At 41.1% G+C, this 15334-nt stretch overlaps 1 protein-coding gene across 1 annotated transcript in view; it reads left to right on the plus strand.

Annotated features, from left to right (window-relative positions):
* LOC145981617 (uncharacterized) overlaps positions 1–15334 on the plus strand; it is a 116536-nt gene that overhangs the window by 48840 nt on the left and 52362 nt on the right. The window contains exon 2 of the mRNA XM_083114990.1: positions 9140–9263. The gene's annotated coding sequence lies outside the window, so the exon portion shown is untranslated. The remainder of the gene's footprint in view (positions 1–9139; positions 9264–15334) is intronic.

Genomic DNA, 15334 nt, shown 5'->3' on the forward strand with positions numbered 1-15334 from the left:
GCATGGAAGATGCCAGGAAAAGAAGAAATATCAACTTGGTCTCCGACCCGAAGAAAATAAACAAGCTCGTCGCTCAGCCCACGTACAAGAACTTCACGATACTGAGCGACACGTTGGTATTGATCGAACGTGCTCTCAGGAACATAACATTCGACATACCAATCGCCGTGGGAGTCGCGATCCTCGAGTTGTCGAAGCTGGCCATGTACAAGTTTCACTACGACGTCATGAAACCACGCTATGGAGAGGCGATCGAGGTGGCATACACAGACACGGACAGCTTCGTGTACAACATCCGCACCGATGATCTATACGATGATCTCAAAAGCATGACCCAGCATTTCGATTTCTCCAATTATCCGAAAGATCACGCTCTCTTCGACGACAGCCAGAAAATGACGATCGGGAAGATGAAGGATGAAGTCAACGGCCGCATCATCACAGAGTTTGCTGGTCTTCGAGCGAAAATGTACGCCATCAAAGTTCAGGATGAGACCGAAATAAAGATGGCAAAAGGGGTGGGGCGTTCAAGCACAAACAAACTAACCGTAGAAGATTACAAGTCGTGCTTGTTCGACAAAAAAATTAAACGTATGACCGAACATCGGATCACGAGCACCATCGACCAGTTGCATACATCCACGATCAACAAAGTGGCGCTTGATCCCCACGACACCAAATTGAGGCTACTGGACTGCAACATCCACACCCGAGAATGGGGATACCATGACGAGGAAGAAATCTGCTCGCACCATTAGACTTCTTCATCAAAAAAGTATGTATCATTCACACTTATTTTTGCATTCACACTTTTTTTATATTTTTCTATCATTTTTTTTTAAAAAAAAACAATCATTCACACTAATTTTTGCATTCACACTTTCTTTATATTTTTCTATCATATTATGTACACTATTTAGAGGATATTTTTTTATTTCTTTCAGATGCTGCACCCCCTACGAAAACTTTTTTAGTTCTTACACATTCCATTCTTAACCAAAAATTTTTCTTCTCTTCAATCATAAAACACACACATTACACACGGAGGTCCTCTGTAGGGAGTCATGGGGGGGTTTAAAAAAAAAAGAACCCATGAAACTCTACAGAGGCATGGCTTTGTTAGCCGTGGCCATTAGAACTGTGTTGGGCACCACGCACCCCTGGCGGGATATTTTCTTTTTTTGGGGGCCAGGGATTTCCTTAACAAAAATAAATTTTGCTTATCACACACACACACATTGTAGAAGATCACACATGAGTTTTAAAAACAAAACATCGTGGCAGATTATGCTGAGAGCAAGGTCGTGGTAGATTACACTGAGGGACCTTACAGTAAGAGGAGGCAGCCTTATAGGAAAATGTCGTAAGTCATTTCAAATGTAGGTCAAAAGGCGAGGTAGCATAAGAGCAAGATTTGCAGAAGGTAAAAAATAGCTTAAAAACTGATACCAGAGCTTTTCTTCTGTCTAATTTTCTCTCATTGTAGGTTAGTTTAGCCCGTAAAACAAATTACGCTGAGAGCAGAAGCCTATTAGCAGGTTGTAGTAGATTACACTGAGGGGGGCCTTACAGTAAGAGGGAGGCAGCCTTATAGGAAAATGTCGTAAGTCATTTCAAATGTAGGTCAAAAGGCGATGTTAGCATAAGAGTAGGAGGTAAAAAAATAGCTTAAAAACTGATGCCAGAGCTTTTCTTCTGTCTAATTTTCTCTCATTGTAGGTTAGTTTAGCCCGTAAAACGAATTACGCTGAGAGCAGAAGCCTATTAGCAGGTTGTAGTAGATTACACTGAGGGGGGCCTTACAGTAAGAGGGAGGCAGCCTTATAGGAAAATGTCGTAAGTCATTTCAAATGTAGGTCAAAAGGCGATGTTAGCATAAGAGTAGGAGGTAAAAAAATAGCTTAAAAACTGATGCCAGAGCTTTTCTTCTGTCTAATTTTCTCTCATTGTAGGTTAGTTTAGCCCGTAAAACGAATTACGCTGAGAGCAGAAGCCTATTAGCAGGTTGTAGTAGATTACACTGAGGGGGGCCTTACAGTAAGAGGGGGGCAGCCTTATAGGAAAATATCGTAAGTCATTTCAAATGTAGGTCAAAAGGCGATGTTAGCATAAGAGTAGGAGGTAAAAAAATAGCTTAAAAACTGATGCCAGAGCTTTTCTTCTGTCTAATTTTCTCTCATTGTAGGTTAGTTTAGCCCGTAAAACGAATTACGCTGAGAGCAGAAGCCTATTAGCAGGTTTTAGTAGATTACACTGAGGGGGGTGGGGGGGCCTTAAAATAAAAGGGGGGCAGCCTTATAGGAAAATGTCGTAAGTCATTTCAAATGTAGGTCAAAAGGCGAGGTAGCATAAGAGCAAGATTTGCAGAAGGTAAAAAAATAGCTTAAAAACTGATGCCAGAGCTTTTCTTCTGTCTAATTTTCTCTCATTGTAGGTTAGTTTAGCCCGTAAAACGGATTACGCTGAGAGCAGAAGTCTATTAGCAGGTTGTAGTAGATTACACTGAGGGGGGTGGGGCCTTACAATAAAAGGGAGGCAGCCTTATAGGAAAATGTCGTAAGTCATTTCAAATGTAGGTCAAAAAACGAGTTAGCATAAAAAATAGCTTAAAAAGTGATGCCAGAGCTTTTTTCTGTCCATTTTTCTCTCATTGTAGGTTAGTTTAGTGCGTAAAACGTCGTAAAATAAAAAGTAGGTCAAAGGGCCCTTCCAGAATCGCCCATTCCACCTACTACTTTAATGACATTTTACATGTTCATGTAGGAGGAAATCAGAAGTAAATGAAGTACACACAGCAGAACCTTTAGTTCCAGAACCTAACTTGACTGAAGTTAAAGATGCTAATAAAAGGCTAAAGAATAACAAAGCACCTGGCATTGATTTAATATCATCTGAGTTAATTAAATATGGTGGAAATTCATTAATATGTCAAATTCATAAATTAATTTGTTTAATATGGAATAAAGAAGAAATACCTCAACAGTGGAAAGAATCCATAATTGTTCCTGTGTTGAAAAAGGTGATAAAATGAACTGCAATACTTGCCGTGGAATTTCTCTACTCTCAACAACATATAAAAAATTATCTAACATTCTTTTAACAAGACTAACCCCATATGCTAATGAAATTGTAGGTGATTATCAATGTGGATTTAAACGTAACAGATCAACTATAGATCAAATTTTTCGCATCAGACAGACACTTGAAAAAAAGTGGGAATATAATCAAAATGTCCATCAGCTATTCATTGATTTCAAAAAAGCATATGATTCGGTCAAAAGAGATAAACTATATAATATATTAGTCGAGTTTGGAATACCTAAGAAGCTTGTTAGTATGATAAAAGTATGCACCAGTGAAACAGAAAGCCAAATTCGTGTGGGTATTAATGTGTCTGAAAATTTGCATTTCATGATGGGTTAATACAAGGAGATGCATTATCTCCATTGCTCTTTAATTTTGCCTTAGAATATGCTGTTAGGAAGGTAAAAGAAACTAACGAAGGACTAAAACTAAATGGTGTGACTCAGTTGTTAGCATATGCAGATGATGTAGACTTATTATTGGATGATATAAATACAATTAAGAATAATGGTAAAATATTTTTCAAAACTGCTAAAGAGATACATTTGGAAGATAACAAAGAGAAAACTAAATATATGCTTACAGGGCGAGACCAAGTGTTAGGTAATAATCAAAATCTAAATTTTTGATAACAACTCCTTTGAACCAGTTTCCAAATTCAAATACTTAGAAGGGCAAGCCATGTGGCACGAACGGGAGAGGAAAGAGGAGTTTACAGGATTTTTGTTGGGAAACCTGATGGTAAGATACCTGTAGGAAGGTCAAAACGAAGATGGAGGAACAACGTTGAGATAGACCTAAAGGAAATGGGTAGGGATGGAAAAGAGTATATAGATCTTGCTCAAGATAATGACAGATGGAAGGCCTGTGTTGCTGCAACCATGAACATTCGGGTTTAAGAAGGCTAGAGAGTTAGGTAGTTTGTTAGTGAGAATAACAATTAATATTGAATTGTGAACGATATTGGTTTTCGTGTGTCAAGGTCCAACGATACTAAAAGAGCATTTTCACTGAAAGGCACTGCAATTATAATGCAAATCTCAGTAGTATGTCTCAATGAATCACTTTCTATCACAGTGAATGAAGGGGAAGAACATAGAATAATCGGAATAGTTGAATCGTCCGAAGATAAACTCCGATATACGCCTATGACCAGGTGGCACTGATGTCTACAGCTCCAAAAGACGTTCAAGAATGGACAAGATTTTGAAGGAAGCGATTGGGTGTCGAATGAAATAAGTGGACATATAGAAGATGATGTAACGAAAACAAGCTTAATTCAACACTGCTGAAGTAATGCTATTCTGTGGACACAAATTTTAATATAGAGCATAATAAGAAGAAACAGATGATTATCACAGCGGTATAGTCAAAATTAAAAGTTGGTTACGCTAATGGGTGGCATATCTCCGGTGTATTCGGGATGAACCTTAAAGATATTACAATATGTTTTGGTAGAGACTTAACTGTTATTGAAGAACACAATCATGCACATAAAAAAATAACAAGGTTCAATGGAGATAGTGATTCAATATATAATACCCATTTTTAAGTGTGAGAGAGTAGAGTTACATAAAATAAAGTGACAATTAGTGGATACATAGTAAGGGCCGGTTTGTCAATGTTCAGTTAAGGTTCATGTTAGCACGTAATTGGAAGTTAGTGAAAATGTTTGTTTTTCAATGTACAGTTAGCTCGTAACTGGTGGCGATTATATTTACTGGCACTTCCTTTTGCAGTTACCAGTCTAACTGGAAGTTACGAAGCAACATGGATGACTCGTGCAGCTATTGAAGTTCTACACTTCCAACTTCACTGTCAGATTAAACATGATATGATTCATAAAACTTTTAAATTGGTACAGAAAAAGACTTGTTTTGTTTGACAGAGCTTACCAATGCACAAGCAGATATGGAAATTAGGTACTAGTTTACTGTCCTTCGGACAGATTTCTTCATTTCTACAGAAGAAACTACTTACCCTAATAAGTTCCTGTAGTATTGTCTAACATCTGGAAGGTGTTTTGTGTGACGTGGGATTGTTTCATAGCGTAAATTCAACCATTGACGCATAGCCCCACGAACCATTCATACATAGCCCCAAGAACCATTTCCGGTAAGGTTAGGTTAGGTAGGGTCACAATAGTTTACAATAGTTAAAAATTAGTTTCGAAAAAAATATGCGTAGCCCCACACACCATTCTCGCATAGCTCCACGAACCATTGACACATAGCCCCACAAACCATTTGCGGAAACGTACGTTCTTTAGTTACAAAAACACTAAAAAAAATGATTAAAAAAACGTGAATTAACGTTAAAAAATGATCCGCGAAGCATATAAGTAAGTACAAATGTCAAAAATTGACGGAACTCAGAAGTTATAGGTGTCCCAAGGATAGTAAACATTTATTGGAAATTGTCGAGCGTAGTTCCTAGAATTCGCTTGGCAAGGTTGTGTTGGAGAATTTGTGACCAGGATATCTGGTCTACCAGGCGGGACAACCTGCAAACAGTAATTTGGTGCAATGGTTAGCGGCATCACATTTCGGAGCGTATTGTGTTTTGAAATACGAATTCAAGTACTGGTCACGGTTTTTTTTACTTGTCAATTATTTATTACGTGTGTTGCCTTCAATTCACGTTTCATTGTTGAATGATCATCTCGGAGAAATATTACAGTAAATTTTAAAATTAATTTTACTCGTACCTTCATATTTTTAGAAGTTAAGAAAACATTCTTACTATTAACATGTTGTTTTTTCGATCAACAAACATGCATAGAGAGGTACAAAGCATGCAGTCAAATGAACAATAGTTACATATTAAGGGGCCTCCCCGATGAAGCAGTGGTAGCGTCGTCGCCTTGTAATCAAGGGGTCCCGGGTTCGATACCCGGTGGAAGCACATGGCACACTGGTTCGGATACCACTTTAAACCGTGGGTCAAGTCCCGATTAGCCTTACTGTGCATAAAGTGGACTTAAAACACCAACTCAAACCAAATTTACATATTAATAATAATAATAATAATAATAGTGTTTATACAAGAGACAGGTATTATTAATGTCTCGACTTTCGAGTTCATCACTCTTCTTCGACAAGAAAGTATCTGCGTTAGAGCATTATAACAGCATTTCCCCCGCGTGGAATTAACCTTTATTAGAAGAAAACCAAATTTTTAGTGCTGCCTTTCGTTAATTTATTTCGTAAACATACAGGATGGATACGCAGCCATTGTTCCTTCGTTTCCCAATGCAATAACGTGGTTTCAAGCGCGGCTCTCGTAGTTCTATATTTCAACGCCAGGCTGTGTGCCAGTCGACGCGGTTTGAAACTATACTAACAGATGGCAAGCAGATCAATTTTCTGTAATTTCCGTGCTTCAGAATTGCCAAGACACTGTTTTGCAGAACGAACCATGGTTTAGTTAACTGGCAGTTACTTTCAAATTGAAAAACCCGGTGCTGGTTAAGACTGGCTGTTATTTCCAACTATCAGTTAGTTAACATAAAGATTAACAGGACATTGAAAAACTGGCCCTAAACCGATTAGAAGACCATTGAATTCCAACATCTAGTAGTCACGCTTTGCAGGCTGAGTGGTGGTAGTAGTCTGGTAAACAACGTTTGAAAACCTTGTGGTAGGTTAGGATGGATGGATGGTCGTTAGATCCTCGTAGACAACCTTTGGAGCCTAGGTTGTCGTAGCAAACTGGTAAATAACCTTTGGAAGCTGGGTGGTGGTAGCGACCTTCAATATAACCTTTAGAGATTGTGTGTTAGAAGCAGTCTGGTAGACAATCTTTGGAAGCAGGGTGGTTGTAGCAGCGTCGTAGACAATCTTTGGTGGCTGGGTGGTCGCAAAATCCATTACAACTATTATTAACCCTCACAATTTTAAAACAAATAGGGGAGAAGGATATTAAATTATTTGCTCATTGGAAGTTATTCTATTTTTCGACATTAGATAATTAATATGGTCAATGTAGAAGCCTCATTTCACTCCCAATTTTTATTATCAAATATTCTGTTTAACTACATTTTCCAAAATCCTTTAACAAAACCCATGTCAAATTTATTCAACAAAATTACAACCTCATTTTATGTCAGTAAACTATAACAACAAGAATAATTATCCCAATAATATTATTTTCTTAAATACAATGTCTACTCATTTAGGAAGGATAACACTTAGTGAAAAGCCAGTTAATATAATAAGTGAAAATGTGCATTGGTCGGCAGGAAATATGGATTTATCGAGTCTACTGCAACCCAGAATAACTCCCATCATACCAACGTGATCCGGAGTAACCTACCCTTATTTAACAAATAAATTTAAGCAATTTAAGCAAGTGGAATATTTGTTAAAGAAGAACTATTATAAATTTAAGGCAAATTACTACTAGGTTACGCAGACCGAAAAATAAATACACGGAGTTATAATATACCAATCTCGTGTCTGTGGTATCCGTCCAATCTGCATGTCAATAAGGTTCTGCTACACTATACTCCTTCCTCATAAAACTCCAAGGTCTAACCAATGAGAGATTTTGCTGTATTAACGTGATAGTTCAAGTCTATTTAACGACATTGCAAGAGTTTTACTACACTATTTGTTTATACAGCATGGCAGAAAACCTTTATAGTCTGGGTGACCGAAGCAGGCTGGAAGACAAACTTCTGAGGCTGGGTGGTCGTAGCAGCCTCGTAGAAAACCTTTGAAGGCTGGGTGGTTGTAGTAGCCTGATGGACAAACTTCGGAGCCTTTGTTATCGTAGCAAACTGATAGATAACCTTTCAAATATGGGTGGTGGTAGCGGTCTTCATGATAATCTTGGAGTCTGTGTTTTAGAAGCAGTCTGGTAGACAGACTTTGGAGGCTGGGTGGTCTGAGCAACATGGTAGACTTTGGTGCCTGGGTGGTTGTATCAGCCTAGCACTTTGATGTTGATTTGTTCAGTGCCTCTGGCGACAGCACTCTCTAATCGCACTTAAGGGCACTGTGAGTACAGCTACTGGAGCTGGTGTTAGGATTTTTATAGTTGCTTTGTATCCTGGTTGGTCAATAGTCAGACTACCTTGTAAAATGTTTCATTTCTTTACACATCAGGACTAAGGTCAGTTCATGAAATCCCAGAAACCTGAGGTTCTGCTGCCGCATAGTCTGAAAGATGCTGGTCACTTATCGATTATCCGTATGGAGCAATAAGCTGTTGAGCACACGTAGACATATGTTTCTGGCCATGATAAAGTTTTTAGCGTTGTGGAATTTTTGCGGTTCTTGCATATAGTAAACTCCAAATGTTATTAGTGAAAATAAAAGAAAACCCAAGTGTCAGTTGTTAAGACCAAAATATTGTCACACAGAAAGTATATAAGATCATAAAATAAAAGAGTTGTTCATATGTAATGCCATACATTTTTCTTCTTGAGAAGTGTTTATTAGATATACATAAAATTCACACCAGAGGACAATGGAGGCAATCGCTGCTAGACTTGGTTGAACTGTCGCCCGTCATCTTACTTTCAGCCCGGACCTTGCTTTTCAGATTTCTCTCTTTTCGTCCCAATTGTTTGAGATGTCAAGAGATTCTTCGGAAATAGATATCAACTGGTAAAGGGATAGCATACACGCCCTCGTTGCAGGATGGCTTAAGGCCATAGAACTGAAAGGAAAATGTGAAGAAGAATAACGTATGTAGCTGTAACATGTAGACTTCCTGACATTGAATTTTATTCACGTTATATAAATAGTTCAAAGAAAAGTGAGCCAGTACTTTAAAAACCTTGGATATGATTTATAAAAGATTATGAATATTTTATTATTCATTTTCTTTAATAATGATCATTCATTCTCTATTATAGTGTTTTAATTATAGGTGGAAACTAATCAAATGACGCAATTCCATTTATTCATTCGGTTCTATTCATTGATCTTTTATATTTATAAGTAGACCTAAACAAATTTTCAGATAATGTGTAAAGTGGCATATGTGCACTAATCATGCTTCCAAAATTTACAAATTGTCACTCTTAATTTTAATTTTAATCTTTCAGTTCCACTAGAAGACCAGAGCATAGAAGGAATCCAGGGTTGGAACGAAAAAGAATGTGGATGTTTGCCTCTCTGCCAGGAGAATATATACCGCTTTGACGATTGTCTTCAATTCAAATATAAAGAGTAAGCTGATATTCCGAATAGTTTATAGGGCTTAAAGTGCCTAAAAATAAATTAATTCTTATAATGTATAAATATCATACAATATATATAAGAAATGCATTATAATGTAATATATATATGTATGCACTGACGAGACCGTTCATATAAAATTACAAAAACATAATAGTGTGTGCTGATAGTGAACCCAACTGGCAGAAAACCTACTTTTTGCTGCCTAGCTGTATCTGTCCACCAATCATCTTCGTGCGGAAGGGTTGGATCGATGAGTGTCAACAGCATTACTTGCGAAGTAAAAATTGCAGGGGTAACATCTCTCCCTCGTTACAACGTTGATAAGCGCAGTAGAGGTAGATCTCGAGTTGAGCATCAGAAAATGGAGCTTCTCCTTACGAGGAAAACCAAATAAGACAGAAAATGGAGCTCGCAGTGTTGCCAACCTTTTCACGCTGTATGTTAACCTCACGGGTAGTGTTGGAAACTCTTCGTAGCTTCTCACGCTGTATATTGTGAGGGGCTTACAGCCTTTCACGCTGTATGTTAACCTCACGGGCAGTGTTGTCAACTTGGCTTAGGCTTTCATGTTGTATATTTGAGGGGCTCGCAGCCTTTCACGATGTATGTAAACCTTACTGAGCCCTTGGCATACGTGTTGTCAATTATGTTGCCGAGTCATGTTACTCTTTCGCACTCTAATCTAAACTAACATCGTACCCTATGACGACCCTATCTAACCTACGTAGATGGCATCTTACGACCTGAACTACGTTACCCTGGCAACTCGTGTTACCCTAGCAATCGGTGTGTTCTCAACCCAGCCAAAACTAACGTAAATGGATGGCATGTAGTACTGGTGCATCGATTTTGCACCTGGCAATAAGGCTCGTGAGGCTTACCTTACGGTAGTCAGTGATGACGTAGTGTTCCAACTCGCGCGCATAAAAATAACCATGCCTATGAGCTTGTTTGGGTTCAAAAAGCAGATTGTCATGGAAGCACCGAGTCAGGATGCATCGCCAAGCTTCGACCTGTTGCCGTCTATGTTGTCCAAACTGAGTGGCATGTTAATCACTCACTTGAACAGCATTTGAAAGAAATACGATGACGATGTTGGCAAAACTTTTTACGTCTTCAACAACAACCTAAATTTTTAAAAAAATTCCGATCAGTTGCAATCTACAGATGATTGTGAATGCCGAGAATGTGGGTGAAGTCAAGGTCTCCTTTTGCAAGAACATTTATCGCATTAAACACGATATGATAGACAGCCCCACCACGTACGATGCGTCTGCCGACGATTGTCTGTATATTGAGCTTCTGGGTAATTACGACAAACTCATCCCTCTCTTCATCGAGTTGCGACTCACCTACCCTACAATAAATAAGCATAGTAGCAATGCCTAACGACATCTTAGGTCACAGCAAGCGCAACGATCACGGCGACGAGCTTCTCATGCTGACGTCAGGGTAAAAAAGCTGCGGAGCGATCTGCAGGCTCTGCAGTCCACACTCAATTCCAGCCTCCAGACCGAGATAGCCAGCCTGCAGTCTCAGTGCCTGGACCCTATCCTCAAGTTCGATACCGAGCTTAAACTTCTGCTGCAAATATACAAAGCCCTCGGGTCCATCGACAACCATGGAATCTTTGAGGAAAGCGTTGCCAAGTTTGAACACGAACTCAAGGTGCGAACCAACAATGCGGAACAACTGAAACAGCTGTTAGAAGATCACACAAGTAGCATCCAGACCGAACTGCAATCCATCGTCCAGAGTATCAAAACTCAGGATGATTACGGAGATATACGCGAGCAGTTTCAGTCCTTGAATGTTCCCACACTGGAAAACATAGCTGAGGGCCAAGACAAAATCCAAAAGCTTCAGACGAAGTCTGAACACCGATTCCGATCTCTCGTATTTCCATCACGTGATAGACGACATACAGAACAAGTAGGAAACTCTGCAGCGATCGACGCCCACCCAGGATGACATGGCGCAACTTCAAGATGAAATGCGTACCGTGTCTGATGCCAACGAGCTGGATGCTGTGAAAAAGGCTCTGGAGACGCTACAAGGTACGGTGGCCACCATGTTTACGTCGCAGGAACTCAAAGCCGTGAAAAGGGCCGTGAACCGAATACTCAAATTCGATGACGTCAAAAACATCCAAGCCAAAATCGCGCAACTTCGAGAGACTGTCGCTTCTTTACCCACCAACCAGAATGTTGTCGACCTCCACGTGCTGTTTGCTGACATCAGGACCCAAGTACAAGACCTCACAACCCAGAGTTCCAAATTAAAATTTGTGGAAAGCTTGCAGCAGAAAGTCTCGAATGTCAAGCCCCAGATTGGCGCTGTCGAAGGGAATCAGGAATCGGCTTTGGGCAACTTTGGCAGCAAGCTTCGTGATTTCAAAGAACAATTCAAGCAACTGTACGTTGACGTGAATATCAAACCCGGCTACCATGAGGTTGTTTACACCATCGGGAACACCTGGAACCGGTGATGAGCAGATTGATCGATTCAGACTTTCGTCAATTGTTCTTCGTCGAGATTGTCAGGTTTCAAATTGTTCCGAATGTTCGAGGGTATTGGACGTACGAACCCGCCGGTAACATCGTACAGTTTCTCAAATTTAGATACTGGAAAAATGGAAAGTGCCGCTCTTCACCATGCAAAGAAAGGACGGGGTATTCAGAGCTCTCCAAATACCTATTGCATATTGGGAAAAATATAAAATACACGAGGATGAATAATTATCTGTTATTGAGTGGAGACAGACTATTCTTCGAAGTCAAACAATTGTGCCCCCAGGATAACGCGTTTTCCGTAATCTTCTCATTCAGACGAAATATCTCACTCAATGTCTAGGCAAGCTATCGTGGACGAGCTGCACAAACCAGCTCGTCGCAACTACGAACGCTTGCCGGTGGTCACCAAAGTCATCGACGACCTGTGGCAGGCGGACCTCGTCGAAATAAGCAGCGGTAATTTGAAGAACTTGCAGAAAGTCAACAAGGGTTACAAGTATCCCTGATCATCATAGACACGTTTTCCAAATACGCATGGGCTCTGTTGCTGAAACCAATGCCGGTGCATGCGTTACAGAAGCATTGACATCTATTTTCGAGCATGGTTCTAGATTACCACTTTACCTGAAAACGGACAACGGAAAAGTATTTTACAACTCGATATTCCGACAGTTTTTTCAAAAGCATTGTATCCAACATTATTCGACCTTCAGCGACCTGAAGGCCAGCATTGTAGAACGCTTCAATCGAACTTTAAAACGGTACATGTGTAAACAATTCACGCTTCACGGTAACTACAAGTGGTTCGACTTGCTGCAGGAACTCGTGAACAACTACAACAACTCGGTCCACCGTATGATACGCATGAAACATGCCGACGTTACCAAGTCCGATGAGACGCGAATGATGTCCAGTGTTTACTGTCCCAAGTACCGACATACTACCAATAAAAAAAGAAATACAAAGTAGGAGACCAGGTGACGATCAGCAAGTTCAAGCGCACGTTCGAGAAGGGATTCACCAGAAACTGGAGCACGGAACTCTTTACCGTGGTTAGGGTAATGCCCGGGACGAGGCACACGTATCTAATAAAGGATGTTACCGACGAAATCTTGAAAAGGCGATTGTATGAAGAGGAGCTCTCGAAGACAAGACATAGGGACGCTTACCTCATCGAGAAGGTTCTGCGTAAGAAAATAATAAAAACTGCTGGTCAAATGGTTGGGACTCGAGGAAAGCTGCTGGATCAACGCCGACGAGTTGATCGTGTGATTGGTGCGTGGGATGTGGTGAGGTGACTGCCAGATTCCTCCTCGGAACGCTCTAGAAAAAATGGCGATCTGCTCCCCTACAACATTCGCTGCCTTCGCTCCTTCGGGATTCGGGAAGACAAAGTTGCTTGTGGACAATATTTTGCTCTCGCCTAACTGGCTGGATTGGAAGAACAGGCACCTGTATGATTTCTCTAAAAGTATAGAGCAACACAAATATCGCCAACTGTCGAATCTGTACGAGGGACTGGGTATAGCCACGTCCGCTCCTGAAGTAATATCGCTGGATTGCTGCCTCCAAAATTCGGTTGTGGTCATCGACGACGTGATCCTGGAAAACCAGAACGAGATTCGCAACTTCTTAACCCAAGGTCGCCACAGAAGTACAGACTGTATCTACCTTGCTCAGACCTTCTCCAATATTCCCAAGTAGCTGCTCCAAGAAAAAGCCAACCTTGTATGCCTGTTTCGTTAGGGCGCCACCAACCTCAAGTTACGTGCACGACGACTATGTGGGTGGACATTTGATCTACAACGATTTTTCAAAATCTCGAGGAGGAAACCGAACGATGGAAAGTACAGGAACAAAATCAACAACTTCACGAATGTTGAAATGTTGCATCAAATAACAAAATGTTCAAACGTTGGTGAAACATAAACTCGCAGACGACAACCTGAAGCTGCGCGACTACCTAGCGAAACGCTTCAAGGGGCGGAAATCAGAGAATCGTGGAATTTTGAAGAGAAAAAGCGTCAAGACCAACCTATCTTCGATGCCATCAGCGGACTCGGCAAAGAAATCAAGGATGTCACCTAGAAAAAAAAAAACAAAAAAAAACACTTGATCAACGAGCTTGTGCCGCTCACTGTTCGAAATTATGCCGTACCCACGCCAATATCCAGCATTCACACTACTCCGTTCCAACTCGCACAGCCACCAATACGTCAGGCCCTAGGCAGCACCTCTTCGGACAAGCTAGTCGAGTTGGGCAAGTAAGTGGGGAGGGATTACCTTCGCACCGGAAAATTCGAAAAGGACGAGGTGTTCGGATTGTACCCGACTATGGAACTCCACGAGGGTGTGGTTTGGAAGATCGGAAAATCGAAAGTGACGTTCGAGGTTGACGATGTGAAAGTCAATTTGGGCGAGAAGAACAGCTGGACCAGGTATCCGGGCACGGTGGGACTGTGGGAACTCATCACCAAAAAGCAACCCATAGATTACAAGAACCTCCTCATGCCGATATGGACCCAGCTCAAGACTGGCAGTGGAGCCAAACTCTACAACACTCTGCCCAAGGAGTTTGAGTGGGTGTGTGGGTGGACGACGTGAGGAAGCTTGTGGATCGTTTGCTGGTCATTGCAGGCGAAGAGAATGCTGGCAACGGTAATTTCCACAACGAGAAGGTGGGCATCGTGGACATGATCAGCTCCAAGCTCGAAAACTTCATTGTGAACGACAGCAAAAGCATAGGGTAACTCGTCCAGATCATCAACACTCTGCCTCCGAAATTTTGGAACGTGACCGAGGGTCGAGGTCTCGTGAACGATATTATCAACAAGCTGCCCTTCGAGAAGCACCTGCCTGGTTACCAGTACTGTGGCTCTTGTACCAAACTCAAACAGACAATGGAGATAGGACACAAGGGTGTGAATCCCCTGGATGCTGCATGCAAGGATCATGGCATTGTCTACAATGCTCACACCTATCTCGATGCACATCACGATGCCGACAGGAAGTTAGAGCACGCGGCTTTAGGGAGACTCGTCAGCAGAAACGCCTCGTTGGGTGAGTGGGTCGATGCATTGGGCACGACCATTGCAATGAAAGCAAAACAAAAATTTGGGTGTTGACTGTATTTAAGTAACACCTCGTGAAAATGGCAACTCGTATAACCAACCTACCTACACGTTCGACGGAGGTGAGGATGTCGCGACGATCGTCGACTTTAGCAACATAGCGCCTGAATTTCGTCCACCGTGCGAGATGATTCTTATGGACAATCTTTGCAAAATAATCTGTATGAAAATCTTACAGAATCCCAATGCCCTTTTTTGGTGCTGCAGGAAAAAGTTGGCCGAAAGGATTAACGAGCTTCATGAGGCAAGGGAAGGAAGGAGACTATATACGGACGATTGGTATGAGTCAAACGCGGAAACAGACAGCATTATCACACACCTCATCGCATTGTCTGAGGCGCGAACTTTCTTCCTAGCCTCCCAAGAAAAAAAATAACATACCATCACCATGAGACCAAAGGGCGTCGTCTGTCAG

Source organism: Lepisma saccharinum, chromosome 29 (genome assembly GCF_977018435.1).
Source record: "Lepisma saccharinum chromosome 29, izLepSacc3.1, whole genome shotgun sequence".
Lineage (NCBI taxonomy): Eukaryota > Metazoa > Arthropoda > Insecta > Zygentoma > Lepismatidae > Lepisma > Lepisma saccharinum.